Source organism: Carlito syrichta, unplaced genomic scaffold (genome assembly GCF_000164805.1).
Source record: "Carlito syrichta isolate Samal-C Ts95f unplaced genomic scaffold, Tarsius_syrichta-2.0.1 Scaffold308809, whole genome shotgun sequence".
Taxonomy (NCBI): Eukaryota; Metazoa; Chordata; class Mammalia; order Primates; family Tarsiidae; genus Carlito; species Carlito syrichta.
In genome coordinates this window covers 880,994-903,306 of record NW_007252905.1, presented here as the reverse complement: position 1 = coordinate 903,306, position 22,313 = coordinate 880,994, and the positions used below count along the sequence as shown (strand labels likewise).

At 36.1% G+C, this 22,313-nt stretch overlaps 1 pseudogene; it reads left to right on the top strand.

Moving 5' to 3' along the window:
* LOC103268281 overlaps window positions 1-2,047 on the top strand; it is a 2,328-nt pseudogene extending 281 nt beyond the window's left edge.
* Window positions 2,048-22,313: the final 20,266 nt, after the last annotated feature.

The following is a 22,313-nucleotide window of genomic DNA, read 5'->3' as shown; positions in this document are numbered from 1 at the left end:
AGGCTGCAGTGGCTGGGAGCGGTCACTGCACTCCAGTCTGAGTGACAGAGTGAGACTCCAACTCCAAAAAAAGAAAAGATATCAGAACCCCTCACTGGAAATCAGAATCCTTAGTCTTGGACTACTTAGCATCGTCAGTGGTATCTCCTATGGGGTAGTGCCTGAGCAGTGATACTGTCAATGAGTAATAGTTTCTACTCTTAGCTTAGATAAAATTAGGCACATTATCTCAGTGATCTAAATCAGGAGATAAGAAAATTGATAGGTTCCCCCATGGCAGTCAGCAACAGCATGCAATTGGAACTCATGTGAGACACTCACTGAATATTCTTAAATTTATTTGGGAAAAACTTCTTGGGGATTATACTGCTTGAGGAAAAAGTAGGATTTCTGACCTTTTATTTTTCCTTAAATAGTTGTTTTGTAACCTCATTCTTAAGTCCAAACTACTGTGTCTAAGGAAATGTAGGCTACACATGTAGGGTTGGAAGAATGATCTCTGTTTTGCTTTCTTCAGTCATTCAAGCTCTGTATATCTGTAGCAGATGCTGAGATGTGTTGCTTAGATATCTCTTCGAAAGGGCTTGCTACCCAGCCACGAGGAGTGCAGCATCTGACAGAGTCCTGCAATTGGCTCTCTTAGGATCTGCCTCAGCTTTTGAGCAGAGGTCAAGTTCTCAGCATGTCCCTGAAGCCAATGACCAAGCAAAGTAGTGCTACGAGGTGGTACAAGCAAGAGATTAACTTTGGTCACTCTTTGCTCTAGAGCTCACTGCTGGGCTGGCAAAAACCGTGTCAGGTTCATGTCATGACTTGACAGCTTCTGAATCTACTTTCTCCTCTTTCCTTTTATGATGTTGCTTTCCAATAAACCGTTTGTACTCTTAGCTCATTTTGGCATCTACTTCCTACAGAATCTAACAGAAAGGGTATCCCACATTGTCCTCATTCCACACAGTTCTGTGTTATGATACTCTGTGCAAGACAATATCCCTCTGCACTAGGACACTAATTCTTAATTATTTTTTATGCAGACAATCAAGTTGGTACTGGGAAAAGAGATCCAATTTTGGATTCAGACTGTTCTGGGTTCGAATCTCAATTTGACCTTACAACTAGCAATATAAACTTGATCAAGCTATTAATTTCTCACCTTTCCATTTTGGGCCTGATCTAGAAACAGATGTCCCATTAAATAGAAACATGGATGCATACAATTGTACAACACCATAAAATATCCTTCTTAGCAGCTCCAGAGACAGAGATCCCATTTCATACTCACTGTGGACTATATGGATTTACAATTATATTTACTTTAAGTTTTTCTTTTCCTTTATAAGAAGAATTTACCATCATGTGTAAAATGAATGAAAACATTATTTCTTCCCCTTAGAAAGAAATTCCCTGCAGTATTAAATTTGCTTACACATTTTTTCCTTTTCCCCACCACTTCTCTGTCTGCACTGTGCTTGCTCTGAGCTTGGAGTTTCTGCTAAGCTAGCATCTTTGTCATCTCCCTCCAGTCACCATCATGATTATCTACCTGGTTGTTGCGAGCCTTGAAATGTTCTCTCTATATATAATCTGGAAGATCATGGATGGGCTGTGCCTGAAGATGGAGGTAAAAATGGTGGTAGAACAGGGAATAACATCAATGACTCACTCATTGGTGGTCCTGAAGGTCCTGAGGGCTAATATACTGGAAGTACAGTAACCACTGGTGTTGACATTGTCATGAGCCATCACTTGCAGAAAACCAATTTCACAAAAGAAGCCTATAAGAAGTGCATCAAAATTTATACAGAATCAATCAAAGCCAGACTTCAACAGAGATCAGAAAGAGTAAAAACATTTTATGACAAGTCTGTAGCACAAATCAAGCACATCCTTGCTAATTTAAAAAAAAAGCAAACAAAAAACTGCCAGTTCTTCACTGATGAAAACATGAATCGAGATGGGCCTGCTAGCTCTGCTAGACTGCCATGAAGATGGTGTAACCCCATATATGATTTTCTTTAAATATGATTTAGAAATGGAAAGATGTTAACAAATTTGGCAATTAGTTTGGATCTACCTTTCATATAACTGGCTGCTGCTTGTCATCTACATAACACCAGGAAAAGTAGGACTGACATTATCCTGAGCAATTCATTTATTTTTATCTTGATTTATTTGGATGGAGGCATTGGTTTTAAGGAAAAGAATGTCATGTAAATTGCCTAAAAATAAAATGCATTTATACTCATTTGAGAGAACACCTCTTAGTTTAATACATATTTAACCCAAATCTGTCCTGCAGTGTTCCTGGAGAATCTTGAGCCTGATTGTATACCCCTATTAGAAAGCACAACACTATCTTCAGATAAATTCTACAGTGAAAATTAATTCTGGGACTGGAATATAAATCAAAAGTCTTGATTCTAAGTTGAAGTAAGAGAAAGGCCATCCATGTTTAGTAGTGCCAACATTTGAAGTGAATTTTTATACATTTCATTCCCTCAAAACAGAAACAGTTAACTCTGGAAAAAAGTACCAAAAGAAGAGATTAATACAGTTGGAAAAAAAAGGTTTTGCATATTTTCTTATATTTTGACTAAGTTTTGTTGTTATTGCTTTTATTTTCTGATAAGGAAAGATATTAGATCTTGGCCTTTTAAATTAATAGGCCAGTCTTTGGATGTGGATTATGTCCATTGTGCTATTTACTTTTTTTGGAAAGAGATCTCACTTCATTTAACTTCCTCATTGTCTTTTAAAATACTTGAAATATTTTCCCTGGTGTTTTTCCATAAAAACAAAAAATGAGGGAGGAACAGAAAGAGGAGAATTGTGAAAAATGTTTTGAGTGAACTTAAGGTTTTTTTGTTTTTTGTTTTAAATGCTTTTCACTTTCCTTGCCAACTTTAAGCTCATGAAGTCTTGACTAAAGACTAAATACAGGAAAGGTCCAAGCAAATGGAATCTGGTTGAAATATAATCACATATTCCTATATTTTGAAAAGAGACATTTCAATGAAGTAAGTATGTAAAATACATAAACACCCAGTGATATTGTGCTACAATGTAATTATGTTTTACAGTTTGTCAATGGCTTTCACTTTATCTGATCTTAATCTTGTGTAAAAATACCCAAAAGGCCAAACTGTTCCTTTCAGAGTTTTCAGAGTCTTCGACAAATGAAGAAGACTGGAAAAAATGTGTAATGGGATGTTAAAATGAAAGTCTTTCTTGAGCCTTTAAGAGAGTAGAGCCCAGAGGTACCAGACAGCCATGGGGCAGTCCTCCCCCACTTTCTGGGTAGACGGGAGCCTTGAGAACAATTATATACAAAGCGAACATGGTGTCTCAGTACAATGGATGAAAATGAAGTTAATGCACATCCCAAACTTCACCTCCTGATTCAGCCTCTTATCCTATAAATTTATCAGGAATGATGCAGTATTTCCAGTTTGTTATCAAACTGCCGGAGCTACATATGAAGCTCGCCAATTGGTGTCCTTAAGTCCTGTATCTCATGTCACGGGGTTAGGAGGAAACTTCTCTGACTCTTCCCCTTTGGGTGAGCTCTACTTAAAGATTCTTCTTCAAAAGTCCCCTTTAAAAATGCGAATTCCTGAATCTTTTCTGCCATCATGAGCAAGAAGACTTTAAGAATTATCTAACTGGTTTTGGTCATATTGTTTTTGCAAGCCCTACCAAATGTTATGCCTCAGTTTGATACCTGGTATCTGTTGGTCTTGGCCAAAACTTAATTTTGGTAGTCTGTTTTAAATACATTTTTGAAAAACAGTGATACCCAAGCACTGCTCACACAGAGAAGTAAATGCCATGAGAACTGGATTGCCTGAGCCCGCGGGTTCAAGACCCACCTGGGCAACTTGGCGAGACCTCATCTCTACAATAAATCAAAAATTAGCTGGGCGTGGTAGCGTGTGCCTCTAGTTCCAGCTACTTAGAAGGCTGAGGTGGAAGGATCACCAGAGCCCAGCAGGTCAAGTCTGTGGTGGCCGGGAGTGGCCACTGCACTCCAGTCTTGGTGACTTGGAGTGAGACTCCAACTCAGAAAAACAAAACAAAACAATGGCCCCCACTTCAAGATTCAGCCCTAATATAGTTTCACATCTTAGAAGATCATCAATCAACAGTTTTGAGTGCCTACTTAGAGGTTAATTAATATGATAAAATTCAGCAAACATCTGCTTGTGATCTTCTAGATGCCAAGCTCAGACAAAACAAAAATATTTAACATTATTTCAACTATTAAAAAAGTTAAAAAGATCTATTTAACAGTCACAAAAATGGGACTAAGGCAACAGCAACACAAGCGATCTTCTCATATTTTTGTGTGACGAAGACTACTATCTGTATCTTTGACTTCTTGGGTACACAGTTGTATTATATTGGCCAGATATGCATGAGTATGTGTCTAGTTCTAACTAATGGCATTTATGTCCCTTTTGAGACAAGGTATTGAGAGTGTCTGTGTGCCATATCCACACTCCTTTTTTCCCATCATTATCTGGTTGCCTTGCTTCCACTCCCAAACATTCTGGTTTAATTTATAATGGGTGCAGCCTTGGCATGACAAGTTTTAAAGCTCCAAGTGATCCTAACTGTGGCAAAGCTTGAGAATCTCTGTCCTAGGAGATAGCAGAGCAGTCCACTGAAGGAAACTTGAGACTTTGCATCAACACATCTCCATGGAGATGTATATTCATTAATATACTTAATGAATTAGCAAAATGGAGAAGAGACAAATTATATTGCTAAAAATTACAGGTAGGTAACTCACATGCAGTTGTTTGCATTGGTTTTTGCTTCTGAAAAGCTATATCTAAATTAACATATGGTATGATAAATAAAGACATTTCTACCATTTAAATCAGTAAGTCTATTTGTAGTAATATATCAAAAAAAAATTCAACACATTATCTCCTGTTGAATGGTTTCTTATTAATTTTGAAATAAAACCCATGCTCTTTATTATGACCAAGGCCCTGCCTGTTCTGTCTCATCTCACCTCATTCTTCTTTGCATTACTTCAGTCACTGTGGGTGCCTCAAAGGTATACAGCTCCTTCAACCACAGGGCCTTTGCACATGCTTTTTTGTTTAGCACATGAGTATCATCCCTAAACCCACTTACCCTTCACCTAACTCATTTCTCATCTTCCAAACCACAGCTTCAGTATCATTTTCATAGGAAAACTTTTCTAACTAGCTCTGGTTTAGCAATAATACCTTATCATTGCACTCTGTACTTTTCCCTTGTATCTTTTATTACAATCTTAATTTTAAAAGTGTTGCTATTCGTTATTCAAGAGCTTTCTTCCTTATTAAACTTAAAGCTCTAGAAGGACAAGAGGTGTGTCTATCTTGCTTAATGCTACTTTCTCCTATCATGTGGTGGCACATAGTGGACATGAAATAAATATTTGTAAAAAGAATAAATCAATTCAAGTATTAATACTCTTTGTTTTAAGAAACAAATGCTTTCTGAAGTCTGTGGCCAATAGAACCAAGAACATGAAACTTGATTTTCCCAACAGTATTTTCATCAAAATCTAATGAAATGAACTTTCTCTGGCTTAAGACCAATATGTGTTTTCCCAAAAGAATCATTAGAGAAGGAAATGCACTCTTTAAATGGCTTACATTTACAATGGAATAAAAAATTATTATTACGGGACTGAGCCAATATAATCTTTAGTGCTTATCTAAGTTTATTAAATACCCTTAGGATCTGTTTCCCAGATTAGTCTCTGTGATCTGCTATTCCAGGAACAACATCATGTTCCTTTTTTTTTCAACTTTAACTTTACATCCTTTTATAGCATTTCCTAAGGAAGTTCATCTCTATTCACATCCTCAAATATAGCCTCTTGAATATTTAGTATTAAATGCATATGTAAGAGTCTGTATTTCCATTTATAACATGCATAATAACAGACATATTTTGGATCTTACGCTTTATGTTTTGTATAAATATTATGAGTAACTTTCAGTCCCACAAACTGATTTTTGAGGCCACTGGTTTTTGGTTTATGTTGCTTGACTCACATAACTATAACATGATTCAGAACAAAGTTCATTGCTTTAAAAACAATGTGTCTGGATCAGAATCCTATTGTTGTCACACCTGTAAGTGTCCTCACTGATATTTCTCCAGGAACACAGGTCATTGCCTTTATTCTTTTATTATTTTCTTCTTACTGGAATCTCTGCCCTGATTTTAAAGTGTTAGGGTGGGACAATATCAAGCTTTCCAGCAAAGTTGCTATGGGGCAGTGGGAGCCAAGGGATAGTTTAGGAGATGATAAAGACTATTTGTTTGCATAAAGCCCACTGACTTTTTCACCTTGTTCTCTGGATAATCTATTCTTTGCATTTGAAGGTAGAAGAGAAGGAGTAGCAACAACTAAGATCTGCTGACTTCTAGGCTACCTTGCTTGATTCAGTGAGGAGTCTACTGGCTGAAACTGGAGCCTATGCTAACTTGGGGAAACACTGCAAAAGTCCCATTGAAAGTGATGCTGAGGTTTAGGTGGAATCTCACTCTGTCACACAGGCTGGAGTGCAGCCGGACAATCACGACTGCTGGGCTCAGGCAATTCTTCTGACTCAACCTTCCAAGTAGCTGGAATCACAGGCATTTGCCACCACGCCCAGCTAAATTTTTTGATTTATTGTAGAGATGAGATCTCACCAAGTTGCCTAGGCTGGTCTCGAACCCAAGGACTTAGGCAATCCTCTCACCTTGGTCTCCCAAAGTGCTGGAATTATAGGCATGAGCCATTGCATCCATAAGCAGACCTTGAGCAACTATGTTAATACTAAAAGAAAGAGATTGGCAGTAGTGGGAAATTGCCAGGGGAGCGGGGGGGAGGGAGCACACTTCATCAACAAGGATACCGTGTAATGAACATTTGTATACCCAACCCTGACTTGTACCCCCACATATTTAAAATAAAAATTAAAAACAAAACAAGACATTGAACCATGCTTAAACTGTGCTGTGTTGCAGTCTTGACCAGGATAAAGATACACACTGTGCAATAAAGAATTGACTTTGCCTTAAAAAAAAAAAAAAGAAAGAAAAGGAAACGATGTTAAAATTGCAATTACAGAAAGAAAGGACTGTAGCATCAATTTAATACCTACTAATGTGTGGCAGACACTACCAGGCCCAGAGTTAGATGACATAGAAAATGAGATCTTTAGGAAGAGTGTTGAAACTGAACAGAATTCAAAGAAGAAAAAGCAGACAAAAGATGACTAGGCAGTTAGAAGCAAAAGTAAGAATGTTGAGGTAGTTAGAGTAGGCATGTATGGGGGTTGTCAGTAGTAGAGTTTGGTTGGAATATAAAAGCTCAGTGAGCATGAGGCAAACTGTGTAAGGGCTTTAAAATGAGAGAGTGACACCATCAGTGAGTCATGAAAGGTTTGTGAGTGTGGAAAAGCTACAACTGGAGATGCGTTCAAGGAAGATTAATGTGATATGTATGTGTGAAATAGTTCAGGTAGTGAGAGATCAATTTAAAAAGATTGATACAATAATAATGATAATCCAAGGGAGAAAGGAGGCAGAGAGAATGGAAAAGAAGAAGTCTTTGCTGAGTGGAATATAAATATGACAAAATATTTACACTATAATATATAATATATCATATATTATATATAATATTGATCATCATATAAGGATACGGCGGTAGAATAAGAGTAAATGAGAGATGTGTTCACAACTAACTCAACCTCAGTCTTCCAAGTAGCTGGAACTACAAGCATACACCACCAAAAAAAAAAAGACTAGCTCCAAGCAAAGCTGTAAGTCTACAAATGAATGGGAAAATTTGGAGGTAGAACTAGTTTAGGAGCCAAAAAGTGAAGAGAAGGAATATACTATTATAGTTTAAATTTTTATTTTTTCTCCAATGTACCCTAATATTATGAATTTTATTTCATAAAAAGTATAGGCTTTACCAAAGTCTTAAACCTATGCAGAAGAATATCAATATTCTGAGTTTTCCCTTCTGTCCTCCAAAATTATGTTTAACCTTTATTGCAATTGTGAAGCAGACATATTGTAATTGTTTATTTGCTTATTCTGTGATGTTGTCTATGCTCCTTGAGGGCAGCAGGGAAAATCCTGCTTATATCCTCAGTGCCAGGGCTGGTGGTGATAGGGAAGGAATATAATTATTTATCTTTTCATTAATATCTTTACCAACATCACAGGAATTAATTAACACTTAGTTTATAGAATAGTACTGAAGTTGGGTAAGATGCTTTGCCTAGTGCCTGGCATATAGTAACTGCTCAGCTGTTCATCGTTATTCAAAATAGGTTCATAGCCGGGCTCGGTGGCTCAGCTTGTAATCCCACGCCTTTGGGAGGCTGAGGTAAGTGAACTGCCTGAGCCCGCGGGTTCGAGACCCGCCTGGGCAGCGAGACCTCATCTCTACAATAAATCAAAAAATCAGCCGGGCGTGGTAGCGCATGCCTGTAATTCCGGCTGCTCGGAAGGCTGAGGCGGAAGGATCGCCGGAGCCCAGCAGGTCGAGGCTGCGGTGGCCGGGAGCGGCCACTGCACTCCAGTCTGGGCGACCGAGTGAGACTCCAACTCAAAACAAAAACAAAAACAAAAACAAAAAAACCAAAATAGGTTCATAAAAATAAGATTTTTCTATTATTCTTTTCTGGTTCTTTCTCCAAACAATTTATCTGAATAATTGTGCCACTTCCCAACACTCAATTTTTACCCAAGATATGAGAAAAATTGCTTCAGCTTTCTACTTCACAGTCTGGACAAAGAAAAAAGCAGAAATTACCTACAGAAGGAAGAGAGAAAGTTGTCACTTGTGTAGTGAAAAGTTTAGAATTATCCAGTCAATTGTTGGTAGGCACTTAGGTTGATTTCATGATTTTGCTATTGTGAATAGTGCTACAATGAACATATGAGTACAGGTATCTTTTTTATATATTGATTCATTTTCCTTTGGGTAGATGCCCAGTAATCCCTTTGGGATTGTTGGGTCAGATGGTAATTCAAGTTTTAGTTCTTTGAGAAATCTTCATATTGTTTTCCATAGGCGTGGAACTAGTTTATCATACCACCAACAGTGGATAAGCATTCTCTTTTTTTCTGCAACCACACCAACATCTGTTGTTCTTTGACTTTCTGATAATAGCCATTCTGACTGGTGTGAGGTGATTTCTCACTGTGGTTTTAATCTGCATTTTTCTGATGATTAGTGATATTGAGCATTTTTACATATGTTTGTTGGTTGCTTGTGTGTGTTCTTTTTAAAAGGGTCTATTCATGTCCTTTGCCCACTTTTTTTGCATGTGTAACAACCTGAATCTAAAATAAATAAATAAATAAATAAATAAATAAAAGTTTAGATTTGACTGTTTAAATGCAATTTCATTAGGGCTAACCCAGTCAGGAAACAAAGATCAAAGTTAAATTATTTTTGCCTAGGCCCAAGAGCTGTATTTGTCATCATAACTCAACACCTTTACCTGTATCTAAAAATATTTTTGAAAGTTATCTTGGTAAACAATCAGTTACAAAGCCATTACACACTATGTTTTAAAATTGGGATATGTGCTTTGCATACCTGACACAACAGAGTAATGCTGAAGTATATGCTTGGTGCACTGATTTTCCTTGAAGTAGGAAGATATACTTTTTACCATTAAAGTCAACTTAGATATATTATATAGCCATTCAAAAAATATTTACTGATTTCAGGCTGAATGTCAAATGCTGCAAAATTCTGATTTAGAGAATGAATGTGGCTTTTTAGTGGTGGTGGTAGAGTTATTGGGTAAAGTGAGTTATTGGGTAAAGTGCAAAATTTGTATGCATTTTACATTGAAACACCAAGGCAATAAGAAATTTTGAATTGAGGTGAGTTTCTTCAATGAAACTGATTAAAATGTTACCTACATGAAGATATACATTTATTTTCCTCAAATGTTAGGGGTAGCTCTATAGAAAAGCTTGTGACAGAAAGACAGAAAACTGTAGAAGCATGAGAGAAGTATGCCTGATAAGTTTTACTGAGCAGATGCAGTATTCTTGAGATTTCTAATCTACCCATGAGCTGCCCTAGCTGTCAGAGGCTGGCTGTCTTTGGTAAACAGTGTCTTCACTGAAACTAGCAATCAGTTCCTGGTCCAAAGAATGCCCTTTGCTGGTGGCCTCTGAACACTGACAGTGCAAGAATGATTTTCTCTTTCTCGCTTTTAAAAACATGTGGTAATCAATCTTTTTTTCCTTTCATTTTTAGTTGAAATGTAATGTTGTAGATATTTATGAGATACAGGGTGATACTTTGATAAATGTACACAATATGTAATGATCAAGTCAGTATAATTAGCATATCCATCACCTCAAATATTTATCATTTATTGGTGTAGGAAACTTTTAAAGTAGTATCTTCTAGTTTTTGGAAATGTAAAAGAAATTACTAACTGTATTTAGTTATATTCATCCTATAGTGTTAAAAAACTCTAGAATTTATTCCTCCTACTTAGCTGTAACTCTGTATTCATTAACCAATTTCTTTCTACTCTCCCCAATGCCACTACCAATCCTAGGCTCTTAAAAGTGCAATTCTACTCTCTACTTCTATTATCTCAACATTTGTTTAGTTCCCACACATGAATGAAAATATGTGGTACATATTTTTCTGTGCCTGACTTATTTATTTCACTTAACATAAGGTCTTCTAGGCTCATCCATATTGCTGCAAGTGACTAGATTTCATTGCTTTTTATGGCTGAATAGTATTCCATTGTGTATATTCACCATATTCTTTTTAACCAATTCATCTATTGATGGATATTTAGGTTAATTTCATATATTGGCTATTATGAATAGTTGTGCAATAAACATGGGTGTACAATATCTTTTTGATATACTGATTTTCTTTTATTTGAATAAATAAATATATCTCTTTGATATACTGATTTTCTTTTCTTTGAATCAGATGGTAGCTCTAGTTTCAGTTATTTGAGAAGCCTCCATACTGTTTTTCATAATGGTTATACTAATCTATATTCCCATAATCAGTGTAAAGAGTTCCCCTACTCAGCATCCTCTACAGCATCTATTATTTTTTCTATTTCTTTGATAACAGCTATTCTAACTGGGGTAAGATGATATTGGTTTTGATTTGCATTTGCCTGATAATTATGATATTGATAATTTTTCATATACTTGTTGTCCACTTATATATATATTTTGAGAACTGTTTGTTCAGATTTTTCTCAAAATTTTAATTGCATTTTTATTTTGCTCTTAGGCTGTTTGAGTTTCTTGTATATTCTGTATATTAGTCCCTTGTTAAATGAATAGTTTGAGAATATTCTGTCCTATTCAACAAGCTGTCTCTTCATTCTGTTGATTATTTCCTTTGCTGGGCAGAAGCCTTTCAGTTTAATACTTTGTTTTTGTTGCCTGTGCTTTTGAGGTCTTACCCATAAAATCTTTTCCTAGATCAATGTCTTGAAGTGTTCCCCTGTAGTAGTTTTATTGTTTCAAATCTTACATTTAAAATTATAGTCCATTTTGAGTTGATTTTTGTATCTGGTGAGAGTTAGGGAGTCTAGTTTCATTCTTCTGCATATGTATATACAGTTTTGCTAGTACCTTTATTGAAGAGGTTGTCCTTTCCCAATATATGTTCTTGACTCCTTTGTCAAAATCAATTGGCTATAAATACATAGCTTTACTTCTGGGTTATCTATTTTGCTCCATTAATCTATGTGCGTGTTTTTATACTAATACAATACTGTATTGGTTTACCTAGTTTTGCAATATATTTTGAAGTCTTGTAGTGTGATGTCTCCAGCTTTGTCCTTTTTGCTCAGTATCGCTTTGGATAGTCAAGGTCTTTTGTGCTTCCATATGAATTATTTTATTTCTGGGAAGAATGTCATTTGTATTTTGATAGAAATTGCTTTGAATCTGTTGAATGCTTTGGGTGCTTAAGTCTTTTCAGTGATATTTATTCTTCTAATCCATGAGCACAGGCTGTCTTTCTATTTTTGTGTGCTTGTATGTGTTAGCTTTTATTTATTTGGATCTTGTATATTTTCTTAGTATAGCTAGCAGTTTTTCAATTTTGTTTGTTTATTCAATTAGATAACTTTTCATTTTTGTTGAACTCTTGTATTTTTTGTCTCTATTTTGTTTAGTTCTGGTCTGATCTTCATTGTTTCTTACCTTTTACTATCTTTGTTTTTGGTTGGTTAATTGAGATGCAACAGTTGTTTATTAGAAATTTTCTACTTTTTTGGTGTTGGCATTTATTGCTATAAACTTTCATCTAGTATTACTTTTGCTATATCCCATAGGTTTTGGCATATTGTGTTTCTACTCTCATTTGTTTCTGTAATTTTTTTATTTTCTTAAATTTTTCATAAACCCATTGGTTGCTAAGAAGCATACTTTTAAATATCCATGTATTTCTATAGTTTATAGAGTTTCTTTTGCTATTAATTTCTAGTTTTATTTCACTGTGTTCTGAGAAGGTGTTTGATATGATTTCAGTTTTTAAAAATTTGAGACTTATTTTGTGGCCTAATATATTATCTATCCTGGAGAATATTTCATGTGTTGATGAGAAGATTATGTATTCTGTAACTGTTGGATGGAATGTTTTATTAATGTCTATTAGGTCTATTTGGTCTATAGTGCAATTTAACTTTATGTTTCTTTGTTGAATTTCTGCCCAGTGCTTAAAATGGGGGATTGAAGTCTCCAAATATTGTATTGGGGTCTATTTCTTTCTTTAGTTCTAATAATATCTGCTTTATATATCTGAATGCTTCTGTGTAAGATATTTACAATTATATCTTCTTGTTGAATTTATCCCTTTACCACTATGTAATGACTTTCTTTGTCTCTATGTGTTCTGACTTAAGGTCTACTTGTACGTGCTAATTTCTATTTGTTTATGGAATATCTTTTTTTGTTCCTTTAATTTCAGTCTACGTGTGTTTTTACAAGTGAAATGATTTTTTTTTGTAGGCAGCATATAGTTGGGTCTTATTTATTTTATTCATTCAGGCAGTAGATAGCTTTTAATTAAGGGATTTAAATTGTATACATTCAATGTTGTTATTAATAAGTGAGAACTTAATTCTGTCATTATGTTAACTGTTTTCTGATTGTTTTGGATATCTTTTGTTCTTTTCTTCCTGTCTTTCTAATTTGGTGGCTTTCTGTCATGATAGCATTTGATTCTTCTCTCTTCCGTATTTGTATATTTGCTCTACCTATACGTTTTATACTTTTTTACATTCTCATCGTGGTATAGATTCTCTTTACTTCCAGATGTAGAACTCCCTTAAGCATTTCTTATAGGCAGCTCAGTGTAGATAAATTACACCAGTTTTTACTTGTTTGGGAAAGAATTTATATTTTATTTTTGAGGAATTTTTTTCTGGGTTAGTTCTTGACAGTTTTTTTTTCTTTCTTTCAGCACTTTTAATATATCATTTCCTCCTCTCCTGGCTTGTCAGGCTTCTGCTAGCAAATATGCTGTTAGTCTGATAGAAATTCTCTTACATGTGACTTGACAGTTTTCTCTTGTTGTTTTTAGAATTCTCTCTTTGTCTTCATTTTTTGTTTTTTGTTTTTTTTGAGTTGGAGTCTCACTCCATCGCCCAGGCTGGAGTGCAGCGGCACGCTCACGGCCACCCCACCACCGACCTGCTAGGCTCAGGTGATCCTTCCGCCTCAGCTTTCCAAGTAGCCAGAACTACAGGTGCGAGCTACCATTCCTGGCTAATTTTTTAATTTACTGTAGAGATGAGGGCTCGTGAAGTTGTCCAGGCTGGTCTCAAACCCGTGGGCTCAGGTAATCTCTCACCTCGGCCTCCCAAAGTTCTGGGTTTACAGGCTTAAGCCACTGTGCCCAACCTGTCTGATTTTTGATAGTTTATTTAAAATGTGCCTTGCAGAGGACCTTTATGGAATAAATTCATTTGGGAACCCTTAAACTTTCTGTATTTGGTTGTGTATATCTTTCCCAACACTAGGAAACTTTTCAGCTATTATTTTATTAGATTGATTTGTTATGCATTTTCTTTTTTTTCTCCTGTATGAACTCCCAAAATGTAAATATGCACTCACCTAATGGTGTCCTATATGCCATGCAGGCTTTTTTCAACCTTTTTTATTCCTTTTTTCTGACTGGGTTATTTATTTCCTTTTTTTTTTTTTGAGTTGGAGTCTCACTCCGTTGCCCAGACTAGAGTGCAGTGGCACTCTCATGGCCATTCCAGAGTCGACTGCTGGGATCCCGTGATCCTTCCGCCTCACCCTTCCAAATAGCCGGAACTAGAGGCATGTGCTACCACATCCAGCTAATTTTTGATTGATTGTAGAGATGAGTTCTCGCCAAGTTGCCCTGACTGATCTCGAACCCATGGGCTCAGACAATCCATTCGCCTCGGTCTCCCAAAGTGTTGGGATTACAGGCTGAACCACCAAGCCTGGCCTGACTGGGTTATTTCAAAAGACCTGTTTTCTAATTCAAAAATTATTTCTTCTGCTTGACCTACTTTATTATTGAAGTGTTTGATTATAATTTTTATTTCATTTTTTTGAATTCTTTATTTCCAGGATTTTTGTTTGATTCTTTTCAATGATACCTCTTTATTTTAATATCTCATTCAACTCATGAATTGTTGGGGGTTTTTTTGAGTTGGAATTTCACTCAGTCACCCAGGCTGGTGTGCAGTGGCATGCTCACGGCTGCCCCAGCTGCTACCTGCTGGGCTCAGATCAACCTCCTGCCTCTGCCTTCCAAGAACCTGGAACTACAGGTGTGATCCACCATGCCCAGCTAATTTTGTTATTTATTGTAGAGATGAGACGAGGTCTCATCAAGTCGCCCAGGCTGATCTTGAACTTCTAGGCTCAGGCAATCCTCTCATCTCCACCTCCCAAAGTGCTGAGATTACAGGTGTGAGCCACTGTGCCTGGTTAATTTCTTTGTATTTTCCATATTTGACATCCTATATCTCACTGAGTTTCCTGCAAAAATTTATTAGTTTGAACTCAATTTTCAAGCATTTAATAGATTTTCTTTTCTTTGGGGTCTTTTACTGGAGAATTATTGTGCTCCTTTGGCAGTGTCATGTTTTCTTGCTTCTTTATATTTCTTGTGTTCCTACATTGAAATCTGTACATCTGGTATAACAATCACCTCTTCCAATTTTATGTATTAACGTTTGTAAGAGAAGAGATTTACCTGTCAGTGTTTTTAAGTGTTTGTTGGGTAGAATGTTTGGTTTTGGCTCTAGGTGGTAGCAATAATGTAATCTCCATATGATTTCTTCAGCTGTAATCATTATCAGTCGTGTCCCAAGTTTCTTTGTGGCTTATGCTGGAGTTGTTTGTGGAGGTTGTTGGTTGGCTTGTTAGGGTCAAAAACAGTGTAAGGCTGATACTTGAACCTTTCAGGGATATAGGCCTGCATACAGCTGCCCCACAACTGGAAGGGGCCAGTTTGCTGGTGGTTGCAGTGGCAGGCTTTGGATAAGCCAGTCCTTAGGATACTGGGCAAGATTCATGGACACCCATTGTGGAAGCAGTGGGCTTCAATGCTGGTCCTTATGTCTCTGGAATATGCACACCATTGTGTGCAGCCATGTAACTGGGGTAGGCAGAAGTTTTTACAATGCAACAGAAAGCCCAAGTGAACTGGTCATCTGACCTCTGGGTGGCACTCACGAACACTGGTAGTGGCAATGACAGGCTCTGGGCTGACTATTTCTTTGGCTTCTTGGTGGTACATGCAAGTGTTGGGTGCCTGGGCAGTGTGTGTGGGCACTGATGATGGCAGCAGTGGGTTTTGGATGGCTCAATTCTTAGGTCCCTACATTGGACACATGAGTACATGACGATATCACTGCTGGATGGGAGCCAAGTCACTGTTGTTGGTGACCCTGAGCAGGCTGCTCTCAGGTTCTGAAAAGTGTGCACTTCAGTTCTCTGTGTCCTGGGGACAGCCTCCCTGATATACTAGACTCCATGTTCCCCGGAGTGTAGGATGTTGTAAGGACTTGGGTACCAGGAACATGGCAGTATTCCTGGGTCCAGCTGGGTGAATTTTCTCTTGCTATATTTTCCAGAACCTTCATTGGAAGGTAGTGGAAAGGCAATATGGGCATGAACTAGTTAGTTCCAGTTCTTTTTAAAGGCACTAATCCATTCATGAGGGTGAAACACTCATACCAATCACTTCCAAAAAGCCAACCTCCTAATACTACCACAATGGAGATTAAGTTTCAATATGAATTTTGAAGAGAACATATTCAAATCATAGCACCATTTACATTTAAAATAATTATTGATAAAGATGTCTATTGCCATCTTTTAATTGTTTTCTAGTTCCTTTTTAGTTTCTTTCTTCTTTTCTTGCGGTTTTTCTTTGTGATTTGATAATTTTCAGTAGTGGTATGCTTTGATTATTTTCTCTTTATATTTTATGTTTCTACTCTGGATTTTTGCTTTGTAGTTATCATGAGGCTTATGTAAAACATCTTGTAGCTATAGCAGTTTATTTTAAGCTGATAACAACTTAACTTCAACTAATTTAAAAAACTACCCTTTTACTCTTCTTTTATGACAGTTTTTGTTTTGATGTCACAACCTACATATTTTTATATTGAATATCAGTTAGCAAATTATCATACCCATCATAATTTTTGATATTTTTGTCTTTTAGCTTTTATACTAGAGTTAAATTATGTACATACCACCATTATAATATTAGAATATACTAAATTTGATCATATACTGTACCAATGAGTTTTATACATTCATATTTTTTCATATTACTAGTTAGTCTTCTTTATTTTAATATTAAGGATTTCCTTCAGCATGTTTTTTCAGGCAGTCTAAGGATGATGAATTCCCTTACGTTTTCTTTGTTTAGGAAAGTCTTTATTGCTCCTTCATTTTTGATGGACAATTTTGTGAGTAAAATATTCTTGGCTAGTAGTTTTTTAAAATTTGAGTACTCTGAATACATTATACTACTGTCTCCTGGCTTACAAGACTTCTAAGAAATCTGTTTATAGCCTTTTGGAAGTTTCTTTATGTGAAATGGACTTCTTAAATAATTTCTCTCTTGCTGCTTTCAAAATTCTTACTGTTTGATTTTTTGACAGTTTTAAAAAAAAATATAACATGTCTTGGTGAAGTTCTCTTTAGTTTTAATCTGTGTGGGGAGTTTCAGGTACCTCAGTGTTCATATCTTCCCCATATTTTGAAAATTTTTAGCCATTATATCTTTAAATAAGCTTTCTGTCCTTTCTCTTCCCCTTCTTCAAATTACATAATACAAATATTGTTTTGCTTGATGGTGTCCCATAATTCACAATTGGCTTTCTTCACTCTTTCATTCTTTTTTCTTTTTTTCTCCTCTGACTGGATAATTTCAAGTGACCTTTGAGTTCACAGATTCTTTGATCTAATTTATCAAGCCTTCTATTGATGCTCTCTAGGGTATTTTTCACTATATTCCTTGCATTCTTTAGCTCCAAAAGTCTGTTTGATTATTTTTTTGTGATTTCTATCTCTCTGTTGAGCTGCTAGCTTGTCTATAACTTTTCTCATTTCATTGAGATATCTAAGCTCTTTTGTAATTCACTGAGCTTACTTAATTGTCTTGAATTATTTGTTGGGCAGTTTATAGATCTCTATTTCTTTCAACCCAGCTCCTGAAAAATTATTGTGTTCCTTTAGTAATGTTATGATTTCTTGACTTTGTGTGTATCTTGTAGCCTTGCAATGATTTGATGAAGTAGTCACTTCTTCTAGACTTTATAGACTAGTTTCAGTGGGAAAAGGTAAATGTGAGGACACTGACTGGGTGGGGTGGGAAAAATTCTGGCTTTGGAGAAGGCCCAGCATATTGTCTCCTTATAGCTTTGACAACTGAGGTTCACATTAGTGAAGAGTGCACGAATCCTTAGTGGCCAAGGCTATGGGTGTCTGCAGCAGTGTTTAGGACAGTTGGGATATTTGTTGGTGAAGACCACTAGGAATCTTTTTTATTTCTTTTTCTTTCACAGAGAATATCATGTCTGAGGAGCTCTCTCATGGTACCAGGTCCAACTCGTGGGCACTCTCACAGTGGCAATAGTGTCTGATGCACAAGTGGATATCTGTGGAGCAGCTACAGAGCTTGGATCTGAAATGCAGGGACCTGTGCACCAACAGCAGCTTCAAAGTCCAGACCTCTGTCTAACTCACATTGGCAGTGGCTCCAGTGTTTGCAATGCAGGAACCTACCAAATGACTATAGAGTGTGAATACATGCAGAGAGACAGTGGTTCTGGGGACCTTAATTGGTAATTATGGTAAGTAAAAGAGATCTGCAAAATTCTTTTTTCCATGTAACATTTCATGGGAGTAACATCAGGAGCAAACATTGTGGGTGGGAGCTACTTTAGAGTTACACCTACCATAAGAAGATACATGAATATCCAGTAAGCCAATGAAAATATAAACTCAAAATCATTAGTTGTGTGGTAGATACAAATTAAACCACAGTTAGGAACCAGTCTATATTCAGTGCAACTAAAATTTGGAAAAGTAGCAACAAAACTGACAATGCTAAATACTGGAAAGATTGTGAAACAACTAGAAGTGTAATACTTTTCTGGAGGGAATGTGGAATGTTTCAGTCACTTTGAAAAACATTTTGGTAATTTCTGTAAAGTTAAAGGTATAATTACCATGTGACTCAGCAAATCCACTGCTTAGTATTTACTCAAGAAAAAAAAAACTGTATTTACAAAACTGTTCACTGAAAATGTATACATCACTGCCAAAAATTGGAAATGACCCAATTGTACATAGACAGGTGAATGAATACACAAATTGAGTTATGCTCATGCATTGACATTATCCTCAGCAATAAAAAGGAATAAACTACTGATACGTGCAACAATATAAACGAATCTCAGAAATATTATGCTTAACTAAAGAAATCAGATACAACTGAGTGTGTTCTTTATGACTCCATTTGTATGATGTTTTGAACTTATTTTTAGTGATAGACCTCAGATCAGTGGTTACCTTAAGTGGATGATGGTTAGACTAGCCAAAGGCACAAGATAACTTCCTGGAGAGATAGAAATATTCAATATCCTTTTGAGATCATGGCTACTTTAGATTTGACTTGTATCATGGGTGCTTTTTATTTTATGTAAATTAAACAGTGTTGATTTTAAATATATTGTATATATATATTTGGCAGAAACAAGAATGTTTCTAAAACATTCCTGCATTATTTAACACTGTTCTGAAATTTAGAGTTTATAAAAATTAGAGATAAAATGCAAATAAGCTGTATTAGAAAAGGTGAAGGAAGTATACCAATACTTGCAGATAAAATCATGTTTTCTGAAAATTCAAGGTAACACAGTTAAGTAGTACTGGGATTATTGACAAAGCATTGTAGAGTACTGGATATAAGATAAATATACAGCAACAAGGTTGCTGCAAAGTCCATATATTTGTCCTTCTTTATGGTTACATATTATTCCATTGTGTATATGTACCACATTTTGTAAATCCAGTCCAGCTTCGATGGGAAACAAAGAACAGAGTTCTATATGTTCTCACTCATAAGAGGAACTTGAACAATTATAATGCTATAAGAAAGTGACTGGCAGTAATGGGAAACTGTCAGGGGAGGAGGGTTTGGGATTGGCAGTTGAGGGAAGCTGCTAAGCGAGGGAGGGACATACCTCATCAACAAGGGTACCTGCATGATTAATATTGGTATACCTAACCCTGAAGTGTATCCCACATCTTTAAAATAAAAATTAAAAAAAGATAAATATACAGTTTGTTGGGCAATGCAAGCAAATAGTGCATCCTTAATAGCAGTACACATTATGAAAATTAAATATAAAATGTGTATGATCAATCTTTACAAGAAATTTACAAACCTATATAGATTTATTATTGAGATAAAAAGATAATTAAATGGGAAACTATGTTTCCAGATAAAAAGACAAAACACTAGGAGAGAGGTTGGGGAACAACAACAAAAAAGACAAAACACAAAAAATATGACTTTTTACTTCCTAGACTTAATGAAATTCCAATAAAATTCCCCAAGGAGAGGAAGTAAGAAATTTTTGAAAAGAGTAGAATAGGGACTGGCATTACCAGGGTAAAAATATAATTAAAGTTATAATAATCATATCAGTCTGATCATAGAATAAAAAATTGAAACTCAGAGCTCAATTAAACAGAATAGGTAGCCCAGAAACAGATCTTATTATAAAATAATTATATGTATATGACAAAGATAGTACTGCACAGCAAGGCAGAAGAAAAAGATTATTCAGTAAATGGTGTTGGTATAATGGGTAAAATATTAATGAAGCTTCTCATCCTGTGGTATGTGCCAAAATAAATTCCAGAATTAATTTTTTAAAAAAGCCTTTAAACACATACATATGTAGATGACTGTTTATTAACTAAAGCACTGGAATACATTGCAAGGGGAAAAAAAAACAACAAGTTTGCCTACATGAACTTTAGGGTGGTGGGAGATCAATCCTCCTTTAGAAGGGATATACCATAAAGACAGAGACCCTGGAGGTCTGACTCATCACTAGCCCCTGTGTCTAGCACATGGTTGTGTGCTCTAATAAATCTTTATAGAATAAATGAAAACAATTTTTTTTACTATTTTTTGAAACGTAGCAGCACTATCATTTTTATATGACAAATTGGAAAAAATATTTGTCACATAATTGAAGCAGGCTTAGTATCCTTCTCTTATTAAATATGTGTACAAATGATAAGAAGCTTAACTAAGCCCCAATGGATGAACACGTATGTGAACCAAGAGTCACAGAAGAGGGAATAAAAGGATTAATGAACATTGGGAAAATGATGAATGGTAATAATAAATAATTACATATTGTCAAGTTACAAGATTTTTTTTTTTTTAGGTTAGAAAATATAGTTTATTTTAAAGTAAATTAGAGAGAGAGAAGACTCAACTCCCCAAGGCGAGGAGAGGGGGCCAAAGCCAGGAAGCCTGGTGACAGTCACAGCTCAAAGAGCACATGGCCACACCAGAGTCTAGCAAGGCAGTGGCCAACATTTTTTAATATACAAAATAAGAATATGCAATGCTAGTTTGCATGTAAGTGTAATAGATCATCTCATGCAGTCTAGGGGAGTTAAGACAAACTGTTTAGAAGGGTGATTTTGCATTCTGTATTTACAGCCTTAAAAATATTTGCCACTCTCAGCGTGTAATTACTTTTTGAAGGACTTATTGAAAGAAATTACCTGTTAGAAAGAAAAACATTATTCAAAAAAATTCATCATAAGATCATAGATGCTGGTAGGAAATTTGGCAACTACATGCCCATCAAGGGGAAAATGAATGATAAATTATGGTGAAGCCACACAATGGAATATTATACAAGCATTTAAATTATTTCTACAAAGATTACAGCATACCATTGGAAGATAATTAGTTTAAAGGATACTGTAGAAGACTATGTTGTGATACCAACAATAAAAATATACATATACATAGAAAAACATAGAATAATTATATAGTGTGTACTCAAAGGTCAGGGACTTTTTCAGCACCACACAAGGATTAGTTCATTTACCCTCACATCAAACCTATGATACATATTTGTCCCATTAAGTGGAAGAGGAAGCTGATATAGGCGGGATGGGGCAATGTTTAAGTGATTTGTTCAAAATCATTGAGTTAATGAGCAGGATTTGATATCAAGTAGGCTAGCTTCCTTGTCTACCTCCTGAATTAATGCACCATACCACCTGTGTTTGTTAGAATGTAACAGTATTTTCAACAGTTTATGGGTGTGAGTGTGTGTGTGGGGGGGGGGAACTCATTGGTTTCCTTTATTTCCAAAATTTCTACAATAAGCATGATTTTTAAAATCATTACAAATGATTTTAATGATAGTAATTTTTTTTAAATCCTCAAATCAACTTCCTTTTGTGTAGTTACACTCAGCGTCTTCTGGAATTATTTACACCCCGTTTCCATTTCTGCCTTCACCACCGAGGCCCCGGGGAGTTTCTGGTCCCCCTTCCAGGTCTCACCGGCTGCCAGCCACAGTAGCGGGATCCCCATGCTTGAGGCGTGGACTGACTCTTTTCTCCCTGTGCCTTTGTCACTGAAACAGCTGCAGGGTACAGTTGTCAAGCCCTCAGACTCACCCGGTTGCCGCCCCCATGTGACCTCGCATAACCCTGGCGGCCACCGGTTC